Source organism: Podarcis bocagei, assembly GCF_964188305.1.
Source record: "Podarcis bocagei genome assembly, chromosome: 1".
In the NCBI taxonomy this organism is placed as follows: Eukaryota; Metazoa; Chordata; class Lepidosauria; order Squamata; family Lacertidae; genus Podarcis; species Podarcis bocagei.
The window spans coordinates 69,410,139-69,434,791 of record NC_138125.1 but is presented as its reverse complement, the minus strand read 5'-3'; the positions used below and the strand labels follow the sequence as shown (position 1 = coordinate 69,434,791).

Sequence of the window (24,653 nt, the reverse complement as noted above, 5' to 3'; positions counted from 1 at the left end):
GCCGAAACCCAGGAGTACCGGAACAGGTTACTTCTGGGTTTCGGCGGTCACGCATGTGCAGAAGCGCTAAATCGCGCTTTGAGCATGCGCAGAAGCACCGAATCGCAACCTGTGCATGCGCTGACACGGCGCTGTGGGTTGCAAACACTGCGGGTTGTGAACGTGCATCCCACACGGATCATGTTTGCAACCTGAGCATCCACTGTATTAGGCTGAGAACACACAGGTGTGGTAGTGCACTTATTTACTGTATTTAATTTATATATCCCCTTTTTCCCAGTGTAGGGCCCACAGCATAAATTAAAACAGATGCAACTAAAAACACACAATCAACTTAAATATTAAAAAGCAATTAAATAAGTAACCCGATTAAAAACAGCACCGAAGACACGCCAAGCCATTTAAAAGTACAAGGGTGGAATACAACACCCACCCCTGCCACAGTAGCCTATCAGTGGCCAATGACCTGACTAAACAGGAAAATCGGTCTGCCGGTGAAAGCAAAGCAGAGAGGCAACCTCACCAAATGTGGTTAGTTTGTATACTAACATATACTGCAGGGATGGGCAGATTCTAGACATGTAGGGTCTAGAAACCTCAGCCCACCAAACAGAGCCTGGGACAAAAGATATATACTTAGAACCAAGGAATTCCGATCCCAGGAATTTGTTCTGGATCATATAACAGATGTCTCTCCTCCAGCCTTACATTATATTGCTGAAAGAAAGAATGATTGGGGTAACCAGGAGTGGATTTTTGTGTGGAAGGACTGTGAACACCATTTAGTTCTAATATCTCCTAAACATAATAATAATAATAATAATAATAATAATAATAATAATAATAATAATAATAATAATAATTTATTTGTACCCTGCCCTCCCTGGCCGGAGCCGGGCTCAGGGTGGCTAACATCATAAAACTAACACAGTATTCAAAGAACATAAGAACATAAAACAGGCAATCAATTAATTAAAATACATCTTAAAATTAGTTCAGAGCAAATTAAAATCTGGACAGATGGCAGTCCACGGGTAAAATTGAGAGCGGTTAATATTCTCCAGGGCCAACTGTTACCACTGGTCTTATAAAGGACCTGTGAGCGGGCTAGGAGGCCTCTTTAATGCTTGTTCTTATACAGAAAGAAAAGAATCAGACTGAACCCCGACCGAAGGCCTGGCGGAACAGCTCGCATTCCTTCCACACAAAGTTCCACTCCAGGTTACCCCAATCCTTCTTCATTTCTGCAGTATAGTTTAGGGCTGGAGCATGGAGCGGAGTCATTTCGTTGTTGCTGTCGTAAAATCATTGGAAATCATCCTTGATGATCTACTGCAAATCACCCCAAGAACTACTGCAGATACAGATCTACCTTCTGCCCACCCCTGGTGTAGAATGTATCATTCATTTCTCTTGATAACAGGAAAAAATGATTATTTGAAAGTGAAGTTTTCTTAAATGACAGGAGTTTCTAGTTTAGAGGTGTATCAAGGTGAAGCACCCGCCTCAAGCAGCAGAAATGCAAGAGGCGGCATTCAGCCCGTCCCACTGCTTCCACCACCGAGGGGGAGGTATTCTGGCATATAGCGTTGTCACTTGACTTCCCTGCACCCGGGTCAGAGAAACTGAGCAAGCGGCAATGCTTTGAGGAGCATCCCGGTTCTCGCCAAGTTTGGGGAGAGCTGTGGGGTAACAGAGGAAGTTGGGGTCACATGGCTGGGCAGCCAGGAGCTGGCAATTCCTGTTTCACCTCAGGTGGCGAGATGGGAGGGCGTAGCAAATAAAATGATCTCTGCTTCTTTTTACACAACTGTACTATAGAGATTTATTTGTACATTTTGAGCACACCTGCTATATAATCTAATCCTTTCAGGTATAGAATACTTTGCCTTTACAAGTGTAACATGCTATTTTCCTAGACCCGTATCTCACCCAATAAAATCCCTGAAGCCTTTCATGACTGGTTTCTCATATATATGAATTGGGCAAAGCTCCCAGGAATCTCTCCTCACCAAGCCAATTGACGTGAGAGAAAGTTGTGCAAGACAACAGCTGCTTTTTTGTGTGTGACTTCCTTTCATTTCTAGGCCTGCCGGGAAGATACTGAAAATGGATTGTGGCCATCCAATAAATGAGCATAAGCAGCAAGTGAGTGAGTAATCTTAGTAGGTTTTACAGGGCAGCTTTTGTGCTTTTGATCACTGGTAACAGGATCCATTTTAATGAGTTGCAAGGATCTGTTTCTCTATTACCTTGTGTACAAAATAAAGCAGGTCCTCAACGGAATATACTTGAGGTAGGCACAGACAGGAACATTTTCTGAGGACTTGAAGATGGTAATTAAAGTGTATTAACAAATAATAATTTTGTTTGCTTTGAAGGGAGGGGAAGAGAGAGTGAGAGAGGAGGGGTATATTATAATGGCATTACTGCAACATTTTGTTGGGAGGATGGTTTCCTCCCAGAACTGTTAACTGGCTTCTTGAAGTGCAAAGCTGTTGACATACATCTCAAATAACAGCTTTACAATGATGTGTCTGTGAGCAGCTTTACTTTGTTATATATTCTCAGGCTTTTGGCCCTGGTCTCCAAGATAATCCTGGATCACTCCAAATACTTTTGTTAGCCTGTTCACTGACTAACAAAAGTCCCCACCTCCCTCCCGAAAGTTCTTGCTACTTTAGGTTCAAATGACAAAAAAGGGGGGGATGCTCAAAAGAATGACTGTAGAATATCTATGACAATCTGCAGCTGAAAAGCAGCAGTGAAGGTATATTGATTTCTGAATGATGGGGAACAATGAAGTACAGTGTATCTGAAGTCTCATAATGTTAAGTGTATAAGAACAAGGTTGTTTAGATGTAAATGTTATTTTGTCAGGACTGTGTATCATTTGCCTGCATACATTGACTGTTAACAGTACCACTGGGCCTAAAGTAGGAAAACCTCCAGCAATATTCTGTAATTTTTTAGACAGCCATCTTGAGGTTTATTAAAAAAACAACAACACCACCATCTTGAAAGTAAATTTTTTGACAAGGGGTGTGTTTTATGCGCTTCAGGTTGCCAGGTTTTAATTTTATTTCACAAATACATACGGCTCACAGATTCGGGGTGATTCGGAGAGATGCTTGTCTTTTAACATCTGAGCTGAAGCTACACGTTTCCCCCCCCCCCTTTTCACCCATGATGCTTATGGCTCTTTCCACCCACAAAGCTTTGGCAGAAACATGATGTTCTTGAAACTATACAGAGGGAAACCACCTGAATAAATTATGAGCAAGAACACAAAATATTGTTAATAAATAAATAAAATTATTTATTTTACTTATTTGTTTTAAAAATAAATAATGGAATTTGTCTTCAAGACAGCTCACAGCTCAGGTTTTTTCTTTTTAAATTACAAAAATAACACATCAAGACAAGCTTGTAGCAATACAACTTTAAAACACAATGCACACTGGTGTTGAGTAGGTTTAAAGCAGATTTCCCAACTGCACAAATTCCCTGTCAAACACCCCACACACAGAAAAGGATGGGGGGAGAAGCCAAATGAACACAAAGTGTGTTTTGCTCCTTACCCACACCCTGTATCAGTGGTGATTTCTCCATAGGGGTCGATTCAGCTTAAGTAGAAGCCTCTCTGTCATCTGAGGTTTGCAGAGACAAGAAACTGCTATGCAAAATGTCTGCCCCCCCCCCCCTAGCCATGATGTGATCTAACAAGTTCATGCCCAAAGAGTTCAAACTAAAGTTCCTCACCCATGACTCCCCATTTGGTAGACATCAAGAGATCAACATACATTAATCACCACCTAAGCCAACATATTTATTCACGCCTTTGGGGTCAGAAATGAGTAAGACTTTTGTATATCTTGCCAGAGAAAAGGGAAGGTAAGAGTCAAATATGAGCTCCAACCTTCAATAGACTCTATTAAGATAATAGGACTTTTTAGTATACCTCCTTGGGCTGGCAAGAAATACATTAGAAGGTTGTAGTTTTCATTACCAGGTATCTGAAGACATTGTCTGCTGAAGCTTCTGCCATGGCATAATACCCATAAGCCAAACAAGCCCACTGGGAGGTTGTGTCTGAGTTTTGGTTGCACATCTAGACAGTAAGATTAAGAACTGTATGCTTCACGGGTGACTTTAAAGGTCAATGGGATATACGTCATAGTATACTTTGCCCAGTAGAAATTATATTAATGAAAATGAGAATGCTCCTTTAATTCCTGGAGCAAAACTTATTTACTACTCTGAGCAAAATTTCAAAGACAATTAAGAATAGAAGAACAATAAGGGATCCTAAAATATCATTACAATAAACTCAGTATAGACACATAACTCAGATATAGGTATTTGCTTCCTTACACTCCAGTTTTGGGCACTGTTCAGTCATCTGAGAAAATGATGACTAAGGTTTTAAGAGGGAAAAGATGTTGTCTTGATCCACAGTGATACCCATGACCAAGTGAAGGCAGTGGCCCAAGCAAGCTGGAGCTCAGTAAGCAGGCCAAGCCCCTGGATAAGAATCAAGGTGCTGGTTCAAGGCCACAGTACATGCTCTTCTTCTTCTTTGGTGTTCACTCGTAGCCGAGTAAGATTGTTGTCCAAAAACACGGTTTTAACAGTTAGTCCATAAGTGACTGTGGAGGCCAATTCTGGATCCACACATCCTTCCACAGTGAGGACATAGGTATCCAGGCGGGAGTTGATCATGGTGTGGATTTGCCAAGCGTGCCTTCCTTTTAGCACGTTTCTCCCTTTCGTCCTGAATTCGAGCATCTTCAAAGTCCACAACACCTTTGGTAAAGGCTGTTCTCCAACTGGAGCCCTCACAGGCCAGTGTTTCCCAATTGTTGGTGTTTATTGTTGTTGTTTAGTCATTTAGTCGTGTTCAACTCTTCGTGACCCCATGGACCAGAGCACGCCAGGCACTTCTGTCTTCCACTGCCTCCCGCAGTTTGGTCAGACTCATGTTTGTAGCTTCAAGAAAACTGTCCAACCAGTTGGTGTTTATACTACTTTTTTTAAGATTTGCCTTGAGAGAGACTTTGAACCTCTTTTGTTGACCACCAGCATTACGCTTTCCATTTTAAAATTCGGAATAGAGTAGTTCCACCTTGAGCTGAAACAGACAATACAAGTTGTCCAAGAGTTGTCTTGGAGAAACTGGCAAAGTTTTATTTAGTCAAGATGGAACCTTGCCCATGAGTGTCAAATCTGGCCAACTGAAAGGCTGCACTGTCAGTGCCTGCCACCACCATTTCCTAGTTGGTACTCAGGCTGCAGTACCAAGTGGAGCTCTGGGCCTGAATACATCATGGGCAATTGCTGACCCCATCACATTAGTGATGCTGGACCTGTCACAATGTGGATATGCCAGGGGTGGGACAGGGTATCGTTAACACAGTCAGCAGTACTTATCAGGACATACATGTAAGCCAGAAGCTCTGCTCAGTAGTGCTGGTGGGAAGCCCTCTGGTCCCTGCTGGACAGTCATCAGGGACTAGGGCGATGTCTGGAGGAAGTGCCAGCCAAAACATAGTAGACATCTGGTGGCTGGCACCACCCTCTTAATGAAATCAGCCCAGCCCACTTCGTATACAAGTTGGGAGTAGGGCTGGTATATTAGCATAGCAACACAGGCCAGTACACAAGCATCACACTTGTGGGCCCAAAACTTTGCTTGGTGTTACCATGGCCCAGCTGAGCTACATCTCTTGTGGGGTCAGAAGTCTGGTGGCAGTTGGCCCTGCTGGGCCTTGGCATTACTCCCAACTTCTACCATGCCCAAGGCAGAGTTATATTACCAAAATGGATATAGCTTCTACGTATATAGCAGAGGGTGTTCATTAACGACCAACAACCCTGCTTTCAACTAACAACATTTAATATGCTTTATACATTTTAATCCACTGTTTAGTATTGAATTTCTTGGTTTTTCTCCCACAGTTAAGGCTCTAAATATGAATTTTGGCAAGCAGTTTTGTGCTTATCAAAGAACTCTTTGAACAGGCAACTTATTCAAAATGACTTCTCATCTTAGTAAGAGAGAGAGGGAGACCTGTTAGGAGATGTTTGGTATGCAGAGCTCACCACAAGACCCTTGTGAATAATTTTTTTTCTCTATTCCTAGATTTTGTTGTTGTTTTTAAAAAAGAACATCTTCTCAGAGGCCTGGTTCTCATAGCCATCTGCATAATTTAATTTATCTACAATTGATTATTGTAACCAGCAACTGAACATGTGAGCCAGCTCTACTGAAAAGCTTCACACATGAGCCAGTATGGAAGTCCCATTGCAGGATTCCATGGATGGTAGCAAAGTAGTAATAATTGCCTTTCTGATGCCAAATCAGTGCCACTCCTTAATGTTGGTGGTCTACACTGAAGTTGAACTGAGAATCTTTCTTATTTTTCCCTGGAATCTGGTCCAGATCTAAACAATTGCTATAGGTCCCTATGACTCCGGTTTTAAAGAATCTATCTTTATCCAGGCTTCTATGTAAGCAGTCTGGGGTTGTTTGGGTTTTCAGAAGCGAAATGTTGCTTGTTGTTCTGGCCATGAAAGCTTACCTTAGAGAGGATTAGGTAGCTGTTTTCTTTGTTTAAGGAGGCCTGTTCTGACAAAGCTTCCAGTATCTATAGTTCCAATATCTACGGTAAAACACAGGAAGATAGTATATATATTGCTACAGCGAGATGGATTGCTAATGATCCTGTTTCTCGTTTTACATCATTCCTTGGATAGAAGTTGGGTGTTTAGTTTCAAGGCTCCTCTGGAAGAGTTGTAGAAAGGGGTGCTGAATGCTCCCTCAAATGGGGGTGTTTCCCTCACAATCCTTCCCTGAGAAGCATTTCCCTTGGCCAGATTTCTGTTATCAGGGAGAAAAAACATTGGGGGAAAGAGAAGTGCAATAGACTGCGTGATAGGGATTTTGAGGTCTTAGATATATGTTAAATGTATCCATTAACAGACTGCTCCTTCATTTCAAACCCTCCCTCCACTTTACATCTGTGGGGCACAGTCTGGACTTCTAAGATGCAGGCCATTATGCTTCCACATAAAGCTATGTCTATACACATGAAGTCAGCCTGTCATTCATTAAAAGATGATGCACTAGCCCAAGCTTCAGCAGTAGAACCCAGACCTATAAGCTGGCAGCTTTATTTCACAGAACATACACTAATGGAAAAATAATTTCAGTTTATTTTCTTTCGGTTTGGAGTGCCTGGGCAAAAATTTCTTTGGCCTATCTCTCAAAGAAACTTCTAGGGTGTATAAAAGAAGTGGGCAGAATATATTGACAGCTGCATAAAGTAGGAACTTGCATTGCATTAACGAAAGCTCTTAGCATTTCCCCCTTAACCAAGAGGCACCACTTCCATTCATCTCAGCAAGGCCTACATGTGAGCAGAGCTTGGTGGATTGAGCACAACAAGGTCCCCGTTTAAGCTTACACAATGACCATCTGGATTCACTCGCCTTAGAACAAGTTTGCACAGGCAAGCCTTTCACAAGGTGATTGCAATCTTGGCAAGTCTTGAAAGGAGTGGGAAATCCATTTTGAAACCACTTCTCTAAGAAGGTCTGCTATTGTATCACTTGCGCAACCTCTCCACTCTGTGTGTGTGTGTGCGTGCTCGCGCGCATATATGCATGTGTATGCCTCACCTCATTGTCAATAAACACAATTTCCCCCGTAAAGCAACTCTGGGGCTTTTGCAGTAATCTCCGCTAACCTTTGGTTAAGCCCTTGATTCAAGAGCAAAGCTGCCTGCTGATAAAATCTCTAGCTCAGCACACACTGAATTCTTGAGAGAAAGGAGAGGCCTTGCATCTACACAGCAAATGATTGTGAAGCAGATGATACCAAAGTCATGCCTCATAGTTCTCTTTTAACAAACAACGAGCCCAGAGTAACAGGAAATTTCTGTAATATGAAATAAATGTGGGACATGTTCACATTAGTGGAACAGCCATCTCAAATATGGTTATTGCTCTGTTGTCTATATCCTAGAGTAAGGGTAGGGAAGTGAATTTCACAGATTGGATACAAAAGTTCCTGACAGGTGGAAAGGGCTGCTCACCTGTCAATCACCTGATGTCACATGACATCAAGCGCTTCAACTTCAGGTGAAGAATTCCTCCTGTCTTCCTTGCAGCTGCAAAGAAATATTTTTGAATTCAAGCTGTTGCTGGAAAGGAAAAAGCTGAGAATTTTTCCTTTCCAGCTACAGTTCTGTGCTTTTGAATTGGGTGCCTTTTTTTGTTGCCACAGGGTGCCAAATTTAAAAAGCGCTGGAAGAGAACCATTTGGACAGGAGAGCAGGAACTTGTTGAACACCCTAAAGGGCTTTGCAAACATTTGCTTCCAATGTCTGCATAGGTTCAACTCCTTTCACAGTGCACACAGAGGTGCTTGTGCATTCCTCTTTTTATTTAAAATAATTTCAGTGCCAGATTTCATTTAATTATAAATCCAGAGGGGTTTTATAACAACAAAATAACAGCAATGCTAATGAAACATTACGATAAAACAGTAAAAGATCACACAGGACCCAGGTAGTTAAAATCTGGTATCAAGAGCTGGGAAATGCTTGTGCAAAAATGCATGTTTTTAGGGTGCCATCCAAAATAATCTGGCTGGGAACAGCAGAGCTTGATGGAGTGGTACAGCCATTGCTATATCCACAATCCTGATGTCTATGTCAGCCAGAGTGAAAGGCGGAGGTGGGGGAAAAAATCTGATGCAACAAAGATGCCCACTGGCATCATATGATGGCAGCATGGGTTCGTGGAAAGTTTGCTATTGGTTTGTTCAGAGAAGAAGAGGCAAACCTTGAAAGAACATGAAAAACCCAACATAAAAAGGTGTCGGGTAGTAGTTTTTAAGTAGCATTTTAAAAAAAGCTTTAATGAAATTATTAAAATGACTGTAGCAATGTTTACTACTATTGCTTAACACTTATTAAAAATGGCAAATGAAGTTTTGAAACAACATTTGAATGTTTTTAATTAATAGTATTTATCCATGTTAGTATTCAGTGACCATATTGTCATTAATGTGCGTGTGAGTATAGTTTAAATCTTGGCTTCTTTAAGGGTTGGGCCTATCAAGGCACCATGCCAATTTAGTGGTTCCTCTGTGCTGGCAGCTTCTGAAACTCTGCTTCACGCCCATCTCTGACTTGCTGCAACATGTTTATGAGTTTTATACATCACATGGTGCAGTCACAAATGATAGAGCCCAGCTTTAAAAGCCAATTTCCAATATGAGGAGTCAGTTGTTCATGAATTTTGACAAAATGAATGATCCTTATATTTTACCCTTTTTCCTCCAAAGATTTTAGTCTTCAGGCATGAGACATCCTGCACACCCAGGCGGATAATGTTGACTGAGGACAAATATACCTTGTGAAACGCACAGGAGGAACTCTGCCAACTTTTGGATTATTGCAATCCCAAACCCTAAAGCTACTAATTTTCTTAAAGAACATGAGAGAATTCTTTTTGCCTAGATAACGGTCAAAAACACTGGGTTGGATCCGGTGTGTCCTGTCTGCAAATGGAAATACAAGGTGTGACTGGAAAGTTCGGTGAATGGTCATAGAAATCAGACAGTGAGAAATATTTGAACATACACACCTTACAGGCCTTCAAAGCAGGCCCCCTTCTGATACAATGCACCATTGACAATGTTCGTAGACCTGTTGGAAACTTCTGGAGAAGTCCTCTTTTCGTACTGCTTTCAGTTCCCTCATCATAACAGCTTGGACGTGTGAAATGTTGGAAAATCTGTGCCCTTTCAGTGCAGATTTCAGTTTTGGATAAAGAAAGAAATCAGGTGGGGCCAGTTTGGGAGAATATGAAGGGTGAAACAGCTCAGTAACCTCAGTAATGATTTCATGCAGAATATGCAATTCTTCAGCCATCATTCAGATGGACAAACGCCGATCCCACATCAGTAACTCACAAACTCTGTCGACATTTGGCTCCGTTTTGCTCATTGACGGTCTGCCAGACTGAGGGTCATCTTCCATGGTTTGGCGGCCTTCACAGAAATGCTTAAACCACTCATACATTGTCTTTCGAGTTACAGCTTCGTCTCCGTACACAATTGTGAGCATGGGTTTCCGATGCTGATTGTATGTCCGAACGTTTCTTGCTATCCGATTTCTGTGACCATTCACTGAACTTTCCGGTCACACCTTGTACTTCACATGTTCACCCAGAAGGCTCTGAGTTCCACTGGAGGCTTGCCACTGGAAGGGAGGGTAGAAGATGGTTTGGGCTGATTCTCCCTTTCCTCTGCAGTCACTTCTTATGCTGCTCTGCAGGGTCCCTAAATCCTTTGGAGCAGATTTTCATGGGCTACAGGCAGTGGGGGACCTTGCAGAACTCAAATTTCAGTGGCGCCCTGGGCAACACCAAAATTTGGTGGCCCCCTGCCTCTCGCCATCTCTTCTACATCATAGCTGCGGCACCCTGAGGCTCTACACCCTGTGTGACCAAACCTGTTGCATCCCCCTAAATCCACCTCTGGACACAGGTGAAGGGTTTTCAGGGACTCTGGGGAAGGAGGATTTGGTGAACATTGTCGCCTCACCCTTTCTCCAGCACAAGGGAACATTGCCACATGCAGTGCTTTTTTTCCTTAAAAAAACGTTTAGGGGTACTCTCATTATCCTACTCATATTGAAATACTGCCCCTCAATGAGGCCAAACTTAGAGTCACAAAGTGTTTAGGGGTATGCATACCCCTGCGTCCCCCCAGAAGAAAAGCACTGGTCACATGTAAATCTGGACCCAACTCAATGACATTTGGTTTTATCAGCTTTCTGTAAAACCTCCCTTTCTGTCTTAATCTTGGCAGAGTTGATTGATTGGCTTTGATATCCATGGCCACAAGATAGTTGCAAAACCTGACAGGCAGGAAGGATTAGGAGAAGCGAGCAAATTGCTATTGCAAATGGCTTCTGGTGCACAACTTGTATGTTCGCGACTGCATCCTTTATTGGAATGAATGGAGAAGCTCCCTTGTATGCAGAAATTCAAAGGACTCTTCTACTGCTTATACAGCAGGATGCAAATGAAGATATGTCTGGTGGATACAGTTGGACTTGAGCTGGAGGGTGCTGCTGGCTCCAAGTCCCCTTTCAGCCACAAAAACCCTGGGCAGCCTTGGAACAAGTCACACTGTGAATTGAGTTCCAGTCTCTAAGATGCGAATATTCACAATAATTAAAGAAAATTAAAGAAATTAAAGAAAAAATTCTTGCAATGCACTTTGTGCTATAAAATATCCTAACAATTAAAAAGGGCTATACATCAGGGATGCGTTGTTTTCCAATATGTATCAGGGCATTGTTGCAGGCGTCTGCTCAGCTTGTGCCACATGGATAAAGTTGGGGCTGGGATCTGAAGCCCGTGGTGCAAGCAACTAAAGAACAGGTTTCTCCTTGAACCAAATATTTCAGGAATATTTATTCAGGATAATCAGTGTCCAGATGAATGTAAGTCTGCTTTCAGTTGAGATAATAAGAGAAAATGTAACTGTCTTGAATGCTGCATAGATCCCGCCTCCCGATCAGCTGATTAATAATCAAAATACAGTAATAAATTCAGCAGAGTAAATGACACTATTGTTAGAATCTCTCAGCTAAATCCACTCCTTTCATGTGGAAATTGTTTGGTTCCTACTGCATAGGACTTTATTTAAGGGTACATTGACGATATTTGCTTGTGGTCATCTCAGCATGGGAGATTGCTATGTGCATGCACGACAGTTTTCTGATGAATACATTCAGTTTACACATAAAGAATACGTTGGGAGGACTATGCTTTTTAGTGATCTTTTTCATTTCAAATGCTAAGCATTTTGACATGCTCTCCATTATTCAAGTCAACTCCTTGCTGCAGATGCACATGAAGCCCTTTGATTAATAAGGTTTCCTTTCTAATATGTACGTCCCTTTAGAGAAGAAGACAGTGAGAAGAAGAAGAATTTGGACTTGATATCCCACCTTTCACCCCCCTTAAGGAGTCTCAAAGCGGCTAACAGTCTCCTTTCCCTTCCTCCCCCACAACAAACACTCTGTGAGGTGAGTGGGGCTGAGAGACTTCAGAGAAGTGTGACTGGCCCAAGGTCACCCAGCAGCTGCATGTGGAGGAGCGGAGACGCGAACCCGGTTTCCCAGATTACGAGTCCACCGCTCTTAACCACTACACCACACTGGTAAGAAACCTCTTTGCTTGAAACCATAAGAAATCATGGAATTTGAGCAAATCTGTTTTGGGTATTTTCCATGCTGCATCCCCTCCTGCTTGATGCTGCAGCTGCCCCTCCCTTGCCCAAAGTCAACTGGAGTGTTTGATATAAAAGAAAGACATATGCAGGGAAGGCATTCAAATTCTCCTCTTCGGAATTCATTTTGTCATCGCTCAGATATGTTAGGAAAGTAATTGTTCCAACTATGCTGGGAAACTTACTATTCTACCCAGACACTTGCTGAGAAGATGGGATGAATAGGTTCTATTTACTGGAGAATACATATAATATGTCTAAGCTCACCGAAGTTGAGTGTGTTCAACGTTAAATAACAAAACAAAACAATTTTTTAAAAAGCTAATTTTAAAAAGTCTATTTTGGTGAGCATCCACGAGAACTGCCAAAGTAAATAACTTAGTAAGACTAATTAGCATGAAGTAAGACTTTGATATCTGACACGTGAAGCATTGCCAAAAAAATGGCCTGGTGGTGTCTGCTGCACCTCAATAAAACTGGGTTCAATTAGGCCTCGAGCTTGAGACAGATAGACAGACAGGCTGCTGGTTATGTATTTTTTCTTTATGGCAGAGACGGTCTTCTTTCATCTTAGCTGCCTTCAATATTCTGCGTCTTTATCTTTACAGTCAGGACAGGCAAGGGTAATTAGACTAAGGCAGACTAATCAGCTATGCAAACTGCATCAGACCTGTAAACGTTGTCCCTGAGCATTTCTTCCTGCATCCTCATATCTGAGATGAGTTTATCTTTCTCTTGGCTTCAACATTTGCATGGTAAGCTAAACACCATGCTGAGGCTTTGCAAATTTCAGGATCCATGTAATTTTTAATGGGGAAAAAATAAATCATTGCTGTTTAGCATGGTGCCCTCTCTGCCATAACTGTCTGTTTTCTGGAAACCCTTTTTATACATTTGCATGTCCTGCTAAATCATGCATGAACAGGAAGGAGTTGCCATGAGCCTTGGTTTTACACACCCCTCCTCTTACATGCCCAGAAGGATGACTTCTGCAACATTCACTTCATTTTCCCTGACTCTCGGCTTGCTGGAATCATGGTTTTGAAGAAATGCCAGTCCATTTCAGAACAAGCCAGCTTCAAGCTATGGGTTATATAGCTACTTGTTAAATTCTCCTGCTTGTTATAAAAGTTATTTATAAAAAAAAAAATAAATAAAAAATAAAAGTTATTTATTAAAAAAAAAAAAAAAATTCTCCTGCTTGTTATATCTGTCCCTGGTCTAGGCAACACAAGCAGGCAAGGTTCAAGGAAAGCAAAACTAAATGCTGTTGAAATTTTCCTCTTAGTTGAGTGGGAAGAGAGGGAAGTGCTGGAACTGTAGGCGTGCTCGTAGTCATTCCAGCTCATACCACAGTCGCACTAAACCATGGATTAGCATGATGCATCCATTGACTCCTGTGCCAAACACATCCTGTAGATCTTCAAGAGAACCACAATGCATTGCAGGGGATTCTGCAGTATGTCCTGAGTCACCTGTTTAGTTCATGCACTTCGTTGTTTTCTTACCTGAATGGAGAGGGTGCTTTAAAATGCACCTGATGGGACTTCCAGGTTAGCGCCACCGGCAATGGCGGGCTTCCTCTGATCTGGAGGAACCCGCTCCGTGAAAATCAGGGTCTGGACCGCCACGGCGAGGCGGAGACCCATTAAAAACCACAGGCGGGAGAAGCCTGTGTACCTGGGATTCGGCTGGCACCTTTAGCGCCTCCCCTACTTGCGGGGAAACCCAGCTACGGGGATCCGGAGCAACGTGGGGTGAGCGGCGTGGTGCTTCGAATTGATTGCTCTTTTCACGGAGTGAAGCCGCATTGCTGTTGTCGGAGAGCACTGACTTTTTTCCTGTGGACAATTGGACTCTAAACAAGTACCTGTGAGTAGAACGGAAAATTGGATTACTAAACTTCATAATTTGGCACCGGAGCGGGAAGGTCTAAACAGGAAGTCCGCCTTCCACTTTTGTAAACAGTTTGAAGCAAAGACATCGTAAGCTAAAGTCTGGAAAGTCATCTGTAAAGGACTAAATTTCCATAGGTTTAAACTACAAACCCCCCTTGGAAGCAGGAGAAGAGGGAGGAAATCTTAAATTGTTCAAGCCTGCAGGAGAGGGAGTAAAGAAAGATAAATTTCTATCGTCTTGAACCTGGGAACGGGCTGTCAAAGATAGACGTTTGGGGAAAGTTCATTGACTGTGAATAATAACGCATGTTGACAGATAGTTAAATAAGAGAAACATATTGACTCCAATGTTTCCTTTTGCACTAAAAAGGAACAAAGATTTGAAAAATGAAAGCAATTTTGTTGCTGGATCTGCTTGTAAAAGGATGGATACAAATAGAAATTGTTTCCTCTAGAGGGAGCTTTTGAACTGTTGTTGGAGTGGACCTGGGGAACTCTACAGCTGTAGAGATTAGAGAGCGTGAGAAACAGGCTCTGACCTTGGATAAGAATGTTGACACAGGAAACCTTAGTGTCTGCTTTGTGCAGGACAAGTGCTTTGTTGGAGCAGCTTCATGCGAAGATGGATTTGATGACTACTGCAATTGATAATTTCGGTCAAACAGTGACCACTGATATAGAACCTGCTCAACAACTGACCCAGGAATCTGCCCTGACAGGGCAAGTTGCGGAGAAGACAAAGGAGGAGGTTGTTGTTGAACCTCAAGTAATACAAGTTGAAAGAGATGCGGTCCTGCAGGAGCATAAGCTGTCGTTTCTGAGGACTGAATCTGGAGTGAGACAGACTTGGAGAGACGGAGTCCTGTCGGGACTGGAGATGGCAAGTTGGTCAGATCCTCCTATGCAGGGATGCTCTGACCTTTGGGATTTGGTTTTGGGCCAGGAGGAGATTGGAGTGGTCGAGGCACTCAACTTTGGAGGGGCATTGAAGTATGTTTTGGAATATTTTTTGGATTTTAGTGCTAACCATGGAGAACGGGCTGACCGGCCGAGAAGGGATAAAGACACTCTTAGGTTGTTCCCCCGAGATCTACTCCTCAGAGACAAAGGAAGGAAATTAAGAACAAGACCAGCAGAAGACAAAGTAAAGTGCAGGTACAATTATGAAGAAGATCTGCAGAAGGGACATGGAAAAGAGTTAAGAGCCTCGGACATAAGATCACCAGGTTGATGGACTAGATGGAACAGATAGAAAGGACTGACAGAACCCGAGACCAGGAAGAAGAGACGGTGGATGAAGATTGGCAGAAAGTTTAAAAATTCATTTAGAGAAATATTGCAAAATTAATGACTGTTAGGAAAATCTTGGAATGAAACTATTAGGCTTTAGTAGAAATGTTATAAGGAGTTATGTATAAATAAGTTTTTAAGTTCTAGGGTTTTTTATGGTAAGATAAGGCTAAAATAAATTAAGACAATTAAAGGACAGAATACAGTGAAAGATGGAAAGGATTTGCTGAGATAATTAATAATTAGAATACAAAAAAGGGAGGTGTGAGGAGGTCGAGGAAACAAGTTAATGAAGATAAGGGTATGGGAATATTGGATTTGTTTTTATTTTATTTTTTTGTTCTTGTTTTTGATTTTGGTGTATTGTATGTTTGGTACTTTTTATTTTCTTTTTATTGATTTGTATTGTTTAATCTCTTTTTTCTTTGCTTTTCCTTCTTCTCTCTTTTCTGTAATTTTAAATTCCCAATAAACATCATTTTTAAAAAATAAAATAAAATGCACCTAATGTTCTCCTATGGTTTCACTTTGTAGGAGAAAGTAAATATCAGGGACGGTCATCAAGCTTTAGAAAACCTTGTCTGCCGTTATGCAGCTTCTGTATAGGAATCCCAATAAACTTGCACTGTTCTTTTAAAAAAACACTGTAGTAGCATAAGCAAACTGGAGCTCATAAGCCTGTAACAAAATCGAAAGAGCTTGTACCAATTCATCATATGACTGCTGCATCCCACACACTGCCTTTTGATAACAGCAGTACAGTGGTACCTCAGGTTACATACGCTTCAGGTTACATATGCTTCAGGTTACAGACTCTGCTAACCCAGAAATAGTGCTTCAGGTTAAGAACTTTGCTTCAGGATGAGAACAGAAATCGTGCTCCGGCAGTGCAGTGGCAGCAGGAGGCCCCATTAGCTAAAGTGATGCTTCAGGTTAAGAACAGTTTCAGGTTAAGAACAGACCTCCGGAACAAATTAAGTATTTAACCAGAGGTACCACTGTATATGGCTTTTGTAATAAGGAATTCGTTCACATCAAGGTCGCACCAAGTAAAAAGTTAATAAAATGTTTTATTGCTAAACAGATAAAACAGATTACTATGTTGGCGCTCCTCTAAGTCTGCTCTTGGTTCTGCCCCCTTTTTCCAGGGATCATCTCTAAATTCCCATATCTCTGGAGCCTAGCTAATGTTTTATGCCATGTTGTGGAAATAAAGTTGTGACCTGTTTAATCCAAGTAATTGGTGTCTACCTCTTTCTTCCTCCCACAGCAACCTATCATTATCAGTAGTGAGGATTGGTCTGAATATCAGCCAAGTACAATTAAAGATATGAAGAGAAGACAGCCTTGATTTTGACAGATCTATAGCATAATTCTTGGGGAGGAGACAGTCTTCTGTTTTAAATAATAAGAATAAGAAATTCTATACCACCCTTCACCCAAGGATTGCAGGGCAGTTTACAATATAAAAACACAGAAGTATGTAACATAGTATAACAAACAAAAACATTAACACCAATGAAAGGCCGAGGAGAAGGGGAACATTTTTGCTTGGCACCTAAAGGAGTATAATGACGGTGGCCAGGTAAGCCCCCTAGGAAGAACATTTCACAAATGGGGAGCCACCGCAGAAAAGGCCTGGTCTTGTGCTCCCACCCTCCAGACCTCTAGTGGAGGAAGCACATGAAGAAGGACCTCAGATGATGATTGCAGGGCCCAGGTCAGTTCATATGGAAAGAGATGGTTCCAAACTGTCTTCAGAGGCAGCCCCATGTATAATCTGTTTCAGTAATCTAACCTAGAGGTTACCTAGAGATTATAGTTAATCTTTCATTATTAATGCTTTGAATTGTTTTCTTTTTCCTCTGTGGGTATGTTCCATTTAATTACCCAGAACCTTTCAATCCCTCTGTTGTGATTTGGTTGGGGTTTTTGACTTTAATGGTAACCTGCAGGTATACATGTTTCATATCATAACGTGCCACATTCCACTTGCAACCTTGATTAGAATGCTGCCTTTTGTCTATTCTGTACCACTGTGTTCTAAATCTAACGCAATGAGAACTTTGTTGGAGCTTTACACAAAAGAATACAATGGAGTTGAACAGGTGGGACATTGAAGATTCACATGGATAGTGATTTTGTTATCAATTTCATTAACCCCAAATTGTTCAAAATGATGTACACAATTCTCTTTTCTCCCCTCACCCCCTTCTAACTTCACAAAAACCTTGTGAGGTAAACTAAGCTGATATATATTAACTGGACCAAGGTCGCTCAAATAGCTTTAGGGCAGACTGAGGATTCTGAACCCAGGTCTCTCATTTCTTAGTCCAAACCTCTCACCCATGTATCATACCACTTCTCAAAAGAGTGGGAGCTTTTGGTGTAGTGGTTTAAGTGCATTGTGGAAATCAGATCACAAGATAATCATTTTGAAACATACACCAATGACATCTCTTTAATTTCTGACACATATAACAAGAGAGACGCCTTTTGCCCACCTGTGCCATGGGTGGTCTGAACATTGTACAAAGTGCAAGATATTTTTATAGCAGTTGACACACAACAAGCACGCAAATCACTTCCTCAACTATCCTGGGAAATGACAAAAGTTGCAAGAAGATTTCGACAAGTTACTAAAATAGCCTTAAAATAGTGAGATACGGGTGGTGCTGTGGGTTAAACCACAGAGCCTAGGACTTGCCTATCAGAAGGTCGGCGGTTCAAATCCCCGTGACGGGATGAGCTCCCGTTGCTCAGTCCCTGCTCCTGCCAACCTAGCAGTTTGAAAGCACGTAAAAGTGCAAATAGATAAATAAGTACCACTCCAGCGGCAAGGTAAACAGCGTTTCCGTGTGCTGCTCTGGTTCACCAGAAGCGGCTTGCTCATGCTGGCCACATGACCCGGAAGCTGTACGCCGGCTCCCTTGGCCAATAAAGCGAGATGAGCGCCGCAACCCCAGAGTCGGCCACGACTGGACCTAATGGTCAGGGGTCCCTTTACCTTTACTAAAATAGGCTTGCTCTTTTGAAATCAGCTTATCTAGCATTATGTGCCAGTCTGCAGTTACACATGTTGTGATTACATTTTCTTGTGGTTAGAGCAGAATATGAACCAAGCAAATACCACCCTCACTACCACCCCACATCCGTTGTTTCATAAACACTTTAACTGTTGACCAAAGCAAAGTTCATTTGTCAATTATCCAGAACTCTAGGCCTTACAGAGCTGTCTAATAAGTGTGAGGTCTTCATTTAAGTCCTTTAAAAGCCCTGATCTTATACCATGGCAGGTTGAAGTTCTTTGCCCACATATATAGGCTAAGTGGATTTTTCTCCGCTGCTGTCCAGCTGCATCTAAACTCCTTTAACCTGCTCCTGCCCCTCCATGTAACTCTATGCCTCTGTTTTGCATAGAGTTGCATTAAACACGATGAGTTGGCTCTGCTCAGAAATAATCTTGTTTGTCCCTCCCCCTTTTTATTTTTAAAGCTACATAGCTGTGCCCTACTGAGTATTTCACCCTTGCTGCCAGGTACTATTGTTATCCGCTGCAGAAAAATTATCACCAACATTTGAAACTCGATATGCTTGATTGTTCAACAGTACCTAGATGTGCCAGTATTTACCATTAAAAAAACAGCAATCTCCTGCCAATCATGTACTGAGCTGTTTTCGTTTGTATCTACTGGCTGGAAACAAAACAGATCACCTAGAAACCTAGAACTAAGTCACAGAGCAATTTGCTTTACCTTGTCTAAGATCTCACTTTTCATTTATCTCACAGAAATTTTAAACCACTAAACCTCAAAGTATCCTAATAGTGTACAAAAAGAGAGAAATATCATAAAAAAGAAATCAAATACCTTGGGCAACTTTTAGACTAATAAATTCAGTCAATCAAGTGGATAGGTGTTAAGCAAGCATCTAATTACTTGATGTTATTTATGCTTGCAGGTAAATTCAGTGAGTTTGTTTCTACTGACCCCACAAATCAAAACCAATTCCATATTTATTTACAAGAAGACAAATGTGGCATATAGAGTAGTGTAGTGTATAAAATACATGCCATCTGGAGAAAGCATCATTCTTTACCATGTGGAAATATTATCTTCTAAAGTCAAACTAGTTGTCCACTTCACCAGCAGAGGCTGATAGGAATTGTAGTCCAAAACCTCTGGAGGTTGCCATGTTGGGGAAAGCTATTTTAGAAGAACAGTACAGCAAATGATGGGGGCCAAGTCTTTTTATCCTAATTGCTTAGCAGGCATCCAAATAATTTGCATTTTAGATAAATGGGAGTATTGTCTGCCTTCTGCTGCACTGGCACATCAGATTACATGCACTTGATAACAAGAAGATTCTAGTTGACTGTGGTTTGCATAATGGATGTTCTATTATATTGCTGCTACAAATAAATGCCTTTGTAATAGGATATCTACTGTTCCTAGTAGCACCTAGGATTTGTTGCCCAGAAGAAAGGAAAAATATTAACCAAGGTTTGGGCTTTAGAGCATATGTAGCACCTATCCACACCCCTTGAAGCTGCTGACAGCATTTCTGACATACCAAAACTGCGCAAAGTGATGTCACTTCACTGTTTCCTGGCCTCCAGAGGGTGTTAACTAACAGGTTTTTCTGTATGTCAGAATGAGAGTCCAGTGGTCCATGCTTCATTCTTCAGCCAGTGTTTCCAGTACATGACTACCAACAACAAATGATTATTAGCAAGTCATAGTGAGGGGATAAGCCAACTGTCTCACATCTGAGAAAAATGGGGCCAGTGTATAGAAGCAAAACTTCAGTAATAATAAGGTGTTTCAGTGTATTTTTGCTGTTGTTCTGAGTTATATTCTTATATGATTCAGATGGTCCCCTGAAACATGAGTGACTGTTGCCACTTCTAAGCCTCAGGTGAATATGTGGACATTCCCCTCCCCCCAGCAAGATGCTCATTCTCAGGGCCTTTTTTCAGCTGGAACTCAGTTCAGGCACCTCTCAGGTGGGCGCCATTGCTGTCATAAGAGAACAAGGGAGGTGTTCACAGTGAGTTCCGGCACCTCTTTTTCTAGAAAAATAGCACTGCTCATTCTCCTTTCCATGGGCAGAACATCTCCCCTGCCACCAATTTTGCATGAAACCTGGAAGCAGAGATAGAAAAGTGTGAGTGCCACTCATGTTTGTGTTGTCGCTTCTTTGTGTGTGAGATATTTGAGTACCATCAATATGGATGAGAGGAGGAAAATAACCCAGATCATATGGTCAACTTAATTCCACCTTTTTTTTTTAATTGACAATCCAATTCTGGACTTATTCTTAAGTGGACTCATTTCAAACTAGTCTTCGAAACCATGCAATAATTATTTTAAGTGCATATTTGGGTTTGTGAGGTAGAAACATGTCCCAGTTATTTGTTTCAGGTAATCTAAGATAATAAGCCTCTGGTTGTATCCTGGCCAAATGCCATCTTACTTGAAACACACATTCCAATATAATTTCTTTGCGTAGATCACTTCAAAATGCAATTGTACATACGCCAAATGTTGGCTCCTTGCAGCCTTTTCGGACCTGCTAGTCACTCCAGTGCACTGTTGCCTCCTAGCAGCCACAATAAATGCTGCAACCTCAGCATTCTGTGTCACTATTTATTCAGATTGCAATATCATTATAATTTGTACTTCAGATTCTGACTGTTTGACCATTTACTAATAAGCTAACATTTCCTTTTAGCAGGAAAGAGTTCCAGTCATGGCCAAAGTTAAGCATTTTAAAGTTCCACCACTTTCAGTGGAATAATTAGGCATACAGTGGCACCTCGGGTTACAGATGCTTCAGGTTACAGACATTTCAGGTTACAGACTCCGCTAACCCAGAAATAGTACCTCGGGTTAAGAACTTTGCTTCAGGATGAGAACAGCGGGAGGCCCCATTAGCTAAAGTGGTACCTCAGGTTAAGAACAGTTTCAGATTAAGAATGGACCTCCAGAATGAATTAAGTTCTTAACCCGAGGTACCACTGTGTACTCAAAATATCTCTGTTGAAATGAATGGAATTCAAAAAGTATTAGCTTGGGCTGTATTGTTTTCTATATCTTAATAGAGCTGTACATTTAATTGACAATACTAGTCTTTACTACAAATTTGTATCAAATTGCCATCTTTCATCTTTCTGGGCCAAATAATCTCAACAGGCATTATTTAATTGCAGGGGAAAAGTTCTCTATTTGGCATGTCACCAGGAAAAGACTGCACATAACTCTGCTTCATAGATTGTATCTTCAAATATTGACACTGGCAAGACGTCTTGATTAAAATTATTGGGCTGGATTCCAACATAACTGCGTAAAATCTTGAACATTTCCACTGTTTAAATCATATGAGCTGATAAGGAAGAGAGCTGGCCCGAGACATTTTGCTGCCTGGGGCAAAGAGCAAGAGAGCAACCTCTCCGTTTCATATTTAGAAGTTGGCCAGCCTAACAGCTGGATGTTACTTCAACACAGGTGAGGCAATAGGGTCCTCCAGTGCACCAGAGGGCAGCAGGCGAGCTTGTATGGTATGTATGTGTGCAGGCCATGTGGCACACATCTCTGAAGTGGTGGCTGGTGCCCATTGGGATGGGTAGGGTGGAATACTGGAACCCCAGACAGACAGAGCCGAACAATTTTGTTCCCATTCTCCTCCCTGCTCACTTCTACAAGCTCAACACTGAGACAAGTGAGGACGAAGCTGATTAGCAGAGCCACCCTGTGGGCTGGTGGTCAGTGAGATGGCAGGCTGGCAGGGGCTGGCTGAGGGTAGACTGAGGTTGGCGAGGTAGTGCCTCATTTGCCCTAATGGACCAGCCACCATCCCACCACTGTCCTTCAGCACCTCGCAGCCACTCACCATGGCCCAGCACCCGCTGCCTGAGGTGGCCACCTCACTCTGCTTAACAGCAGGTCTAGCCCTGATAAAGGACACCTGCTGGTCTTTTTCAGCTGTTTCTCAGTCCAATTACACTCAAACATTGTGTGCCAATTTTTTTGACGAAATTATCATTTGCTATCACTCCGGCTAAACAAATTGCAAATATTTTCACTCATCGGAATCTGCCGACATAGCGACGACTTGCAAAAAGAATTTTATGCAGTATTTTCGTTCCCGTGAGCCTAGAGCAGTTGAATTTGTTCCAAGAATCTGCTTCAGCTTCATTTTGAGGCTCCTGATTTTATTATTTAAGTGAAGGGGGAATTTTCTTCTTGCCTTTGGGGCCTTTCAGCTTACATTTTCAAAATTAGTAGATGAAACACTATTTAACTCAGCCCACCATCAAACAGCATCTTCAATGAGTCCATTCATCCTATCAAGTTATAAACTCTGAAATGTCAAGTTAACCCCTCTACATTTTAGGATTGCTCTTTATTTAATGTGTGTGCAAACAATCCCATGAATACTTACTTGAAAGTAAGGCCTACTTTGTTTAATTGGATTTACTTCCAAGTAAACATGCAGAGGGCAGCCTTCTTCTATATTAAATCAGGCAAGATTCTGATTTGTTTTTTTCAGAGATGCAACCAAAGGACATAATGGGCTGGATACATAGATCTGACTTCCCATGAGTAAAGTTTATTGGTTCTAACCCAATGGCTCAAATTTTACAATTCTGAATATGCTCTAATCTTTCAATTATGAAATCAAGAGAAATGGATTTTAAATACGTTTTATTCCTATTTCTGTCCTCATTCATATCTACATAGTAATGGTTTACAATGCTTAGCCACTGGCTGTTACAACAATACTATTTGATACAATACACAAGTCATCGGAAGTGGGGAGGGGGTAACAAAATGAGCACAATAAAATTGTTTCTCCAAGGTGGTGCATAAGACCACCCTTTATAAAGACATTGCTCAGTTTGGTGGAAATGTTGCTGTCCTGTTGGTAATTATTTTGTCTTGATTGCTTGAAAGGATCTCAGTGATTTGTGAAATTGCTCACATTTGTTGCCCAAACAACAGTCTAGCCAGACAACTTGCCCACCCCATCACCAAATGGCAACCTCTGCAACCACCACCTTAGTCAAGGTACACAGCTGAGCTGTTCTGATGCCTAAAACAGAAAATTCCACAAGTATCTCTCCCCAACTTTGGACAGTAAAAATACAACAATGCAATGATGTGTTATGTGGCTAGTGGTTTGCTCATCAAAAGCAGCTCATCTGAGGCTGGCCCTGGCAGAATGATATAAATGATATAGGTTGACCTGGGAGTCAATTTCATTGACTTTAGAGGGACTTCTGAGGACTCATGAACAGGATTGTGCTGCATATTATGAGACTGTAGTGTAATGGAACAGTTTAGGACAGGCATCCCCAAACTCGGCCCTCCAGCTGTTTTGGGACTACAACTCCCATCATCCCTAGCTAACAGGACCAGAGGTCAGGGATGATGGGAACTGTAGTCCCAAAACAGCTGGAGGGCCGAGTTTGGGGAGGATGCAGATAGCTAGATCTGAGACATAGCCTGCAATTACCGGTAGTTATAATTGGTTTATATCCAATTGCTGGTACTGCATCATATGTGTTCCTTTAAGGCTCTGGGGTCCAGCACCTACTGCAGTATTATGCCTGCACATTTGGTTTACCAGTTATATTCTTCCTTATTGAGAGGCACTTTTTCCAGAGACTAGAATCCTCTGTGCACTGGCTTTCAAACAATACATGCCCACCAGCAAATTAACTCTTACTCCTGAGGGTATGATCCTACCTCAGTTCTCACATACATGGCAGGATCACCATCTACTCTTGCACTGACTCTTTAGTCTATACACCTGATCTATTCTTCACATATCTGCACTTAGTATATTGCTACTTTTGCCTTGTAACAGGAAGGCGATCATAAAACCAGATTTCGAAAAGGATTAATGAGCTAGCAATGGAACATGTTTCAGTTCTGCTCACTTCTCTGTTCATGAAGCGTTGACATGGTTCTCTTTGAAATGTAATTCTCATTAAGTAGGCTTATATTAATTGTCAGAAATTAGATACCCCCCCTCCTGAATGCATCAATGAGCCACTCAACCTATGTTGATATCAAGAATGACCTGGATCCATGTATTTGTTTCCAGATTATTTCTTTGGGTTGTTGGCTTTTTTGTTCCCTCACCAT

At 41.7% G+C, this 24,653-nt stretch overlaps 1 long non-coding RNA gene across 4 annotated transcripts; it reads right to left on the bottom strand.

Moving 5' to 3' along the window:
• Nucleotides 1-3,061: 3,061 nt before the first annotated feature.
• Nucleotides 3,062-17,458, bottom strand: LOC308589557. 4 transcript variants are annotated; one of them, XR_014009383.1, is made up of 5 exons: nt 17,311-17,458; nt 16,006-16,179; nt 13,822-13,850; nt 6,582-6,662; nt 3,062-3,264 (listed from the first exon to the last, which is right to left on the bottom strand). It is a non-coding gene; the product is annotated as an uncharacterized lncRNA (long non-coding RNA). The 4 variants fall into 4 exon arrangements; XR_014009384.1 differs by having other exon boundaries at nt 16,006-16,131; XR_014009385.1 differs by having other exon boundaries at nt 16,006-16,126.
• Between the last annotated feature and the right edge of the window lie 7,195 nt (nt 17,459-24,653).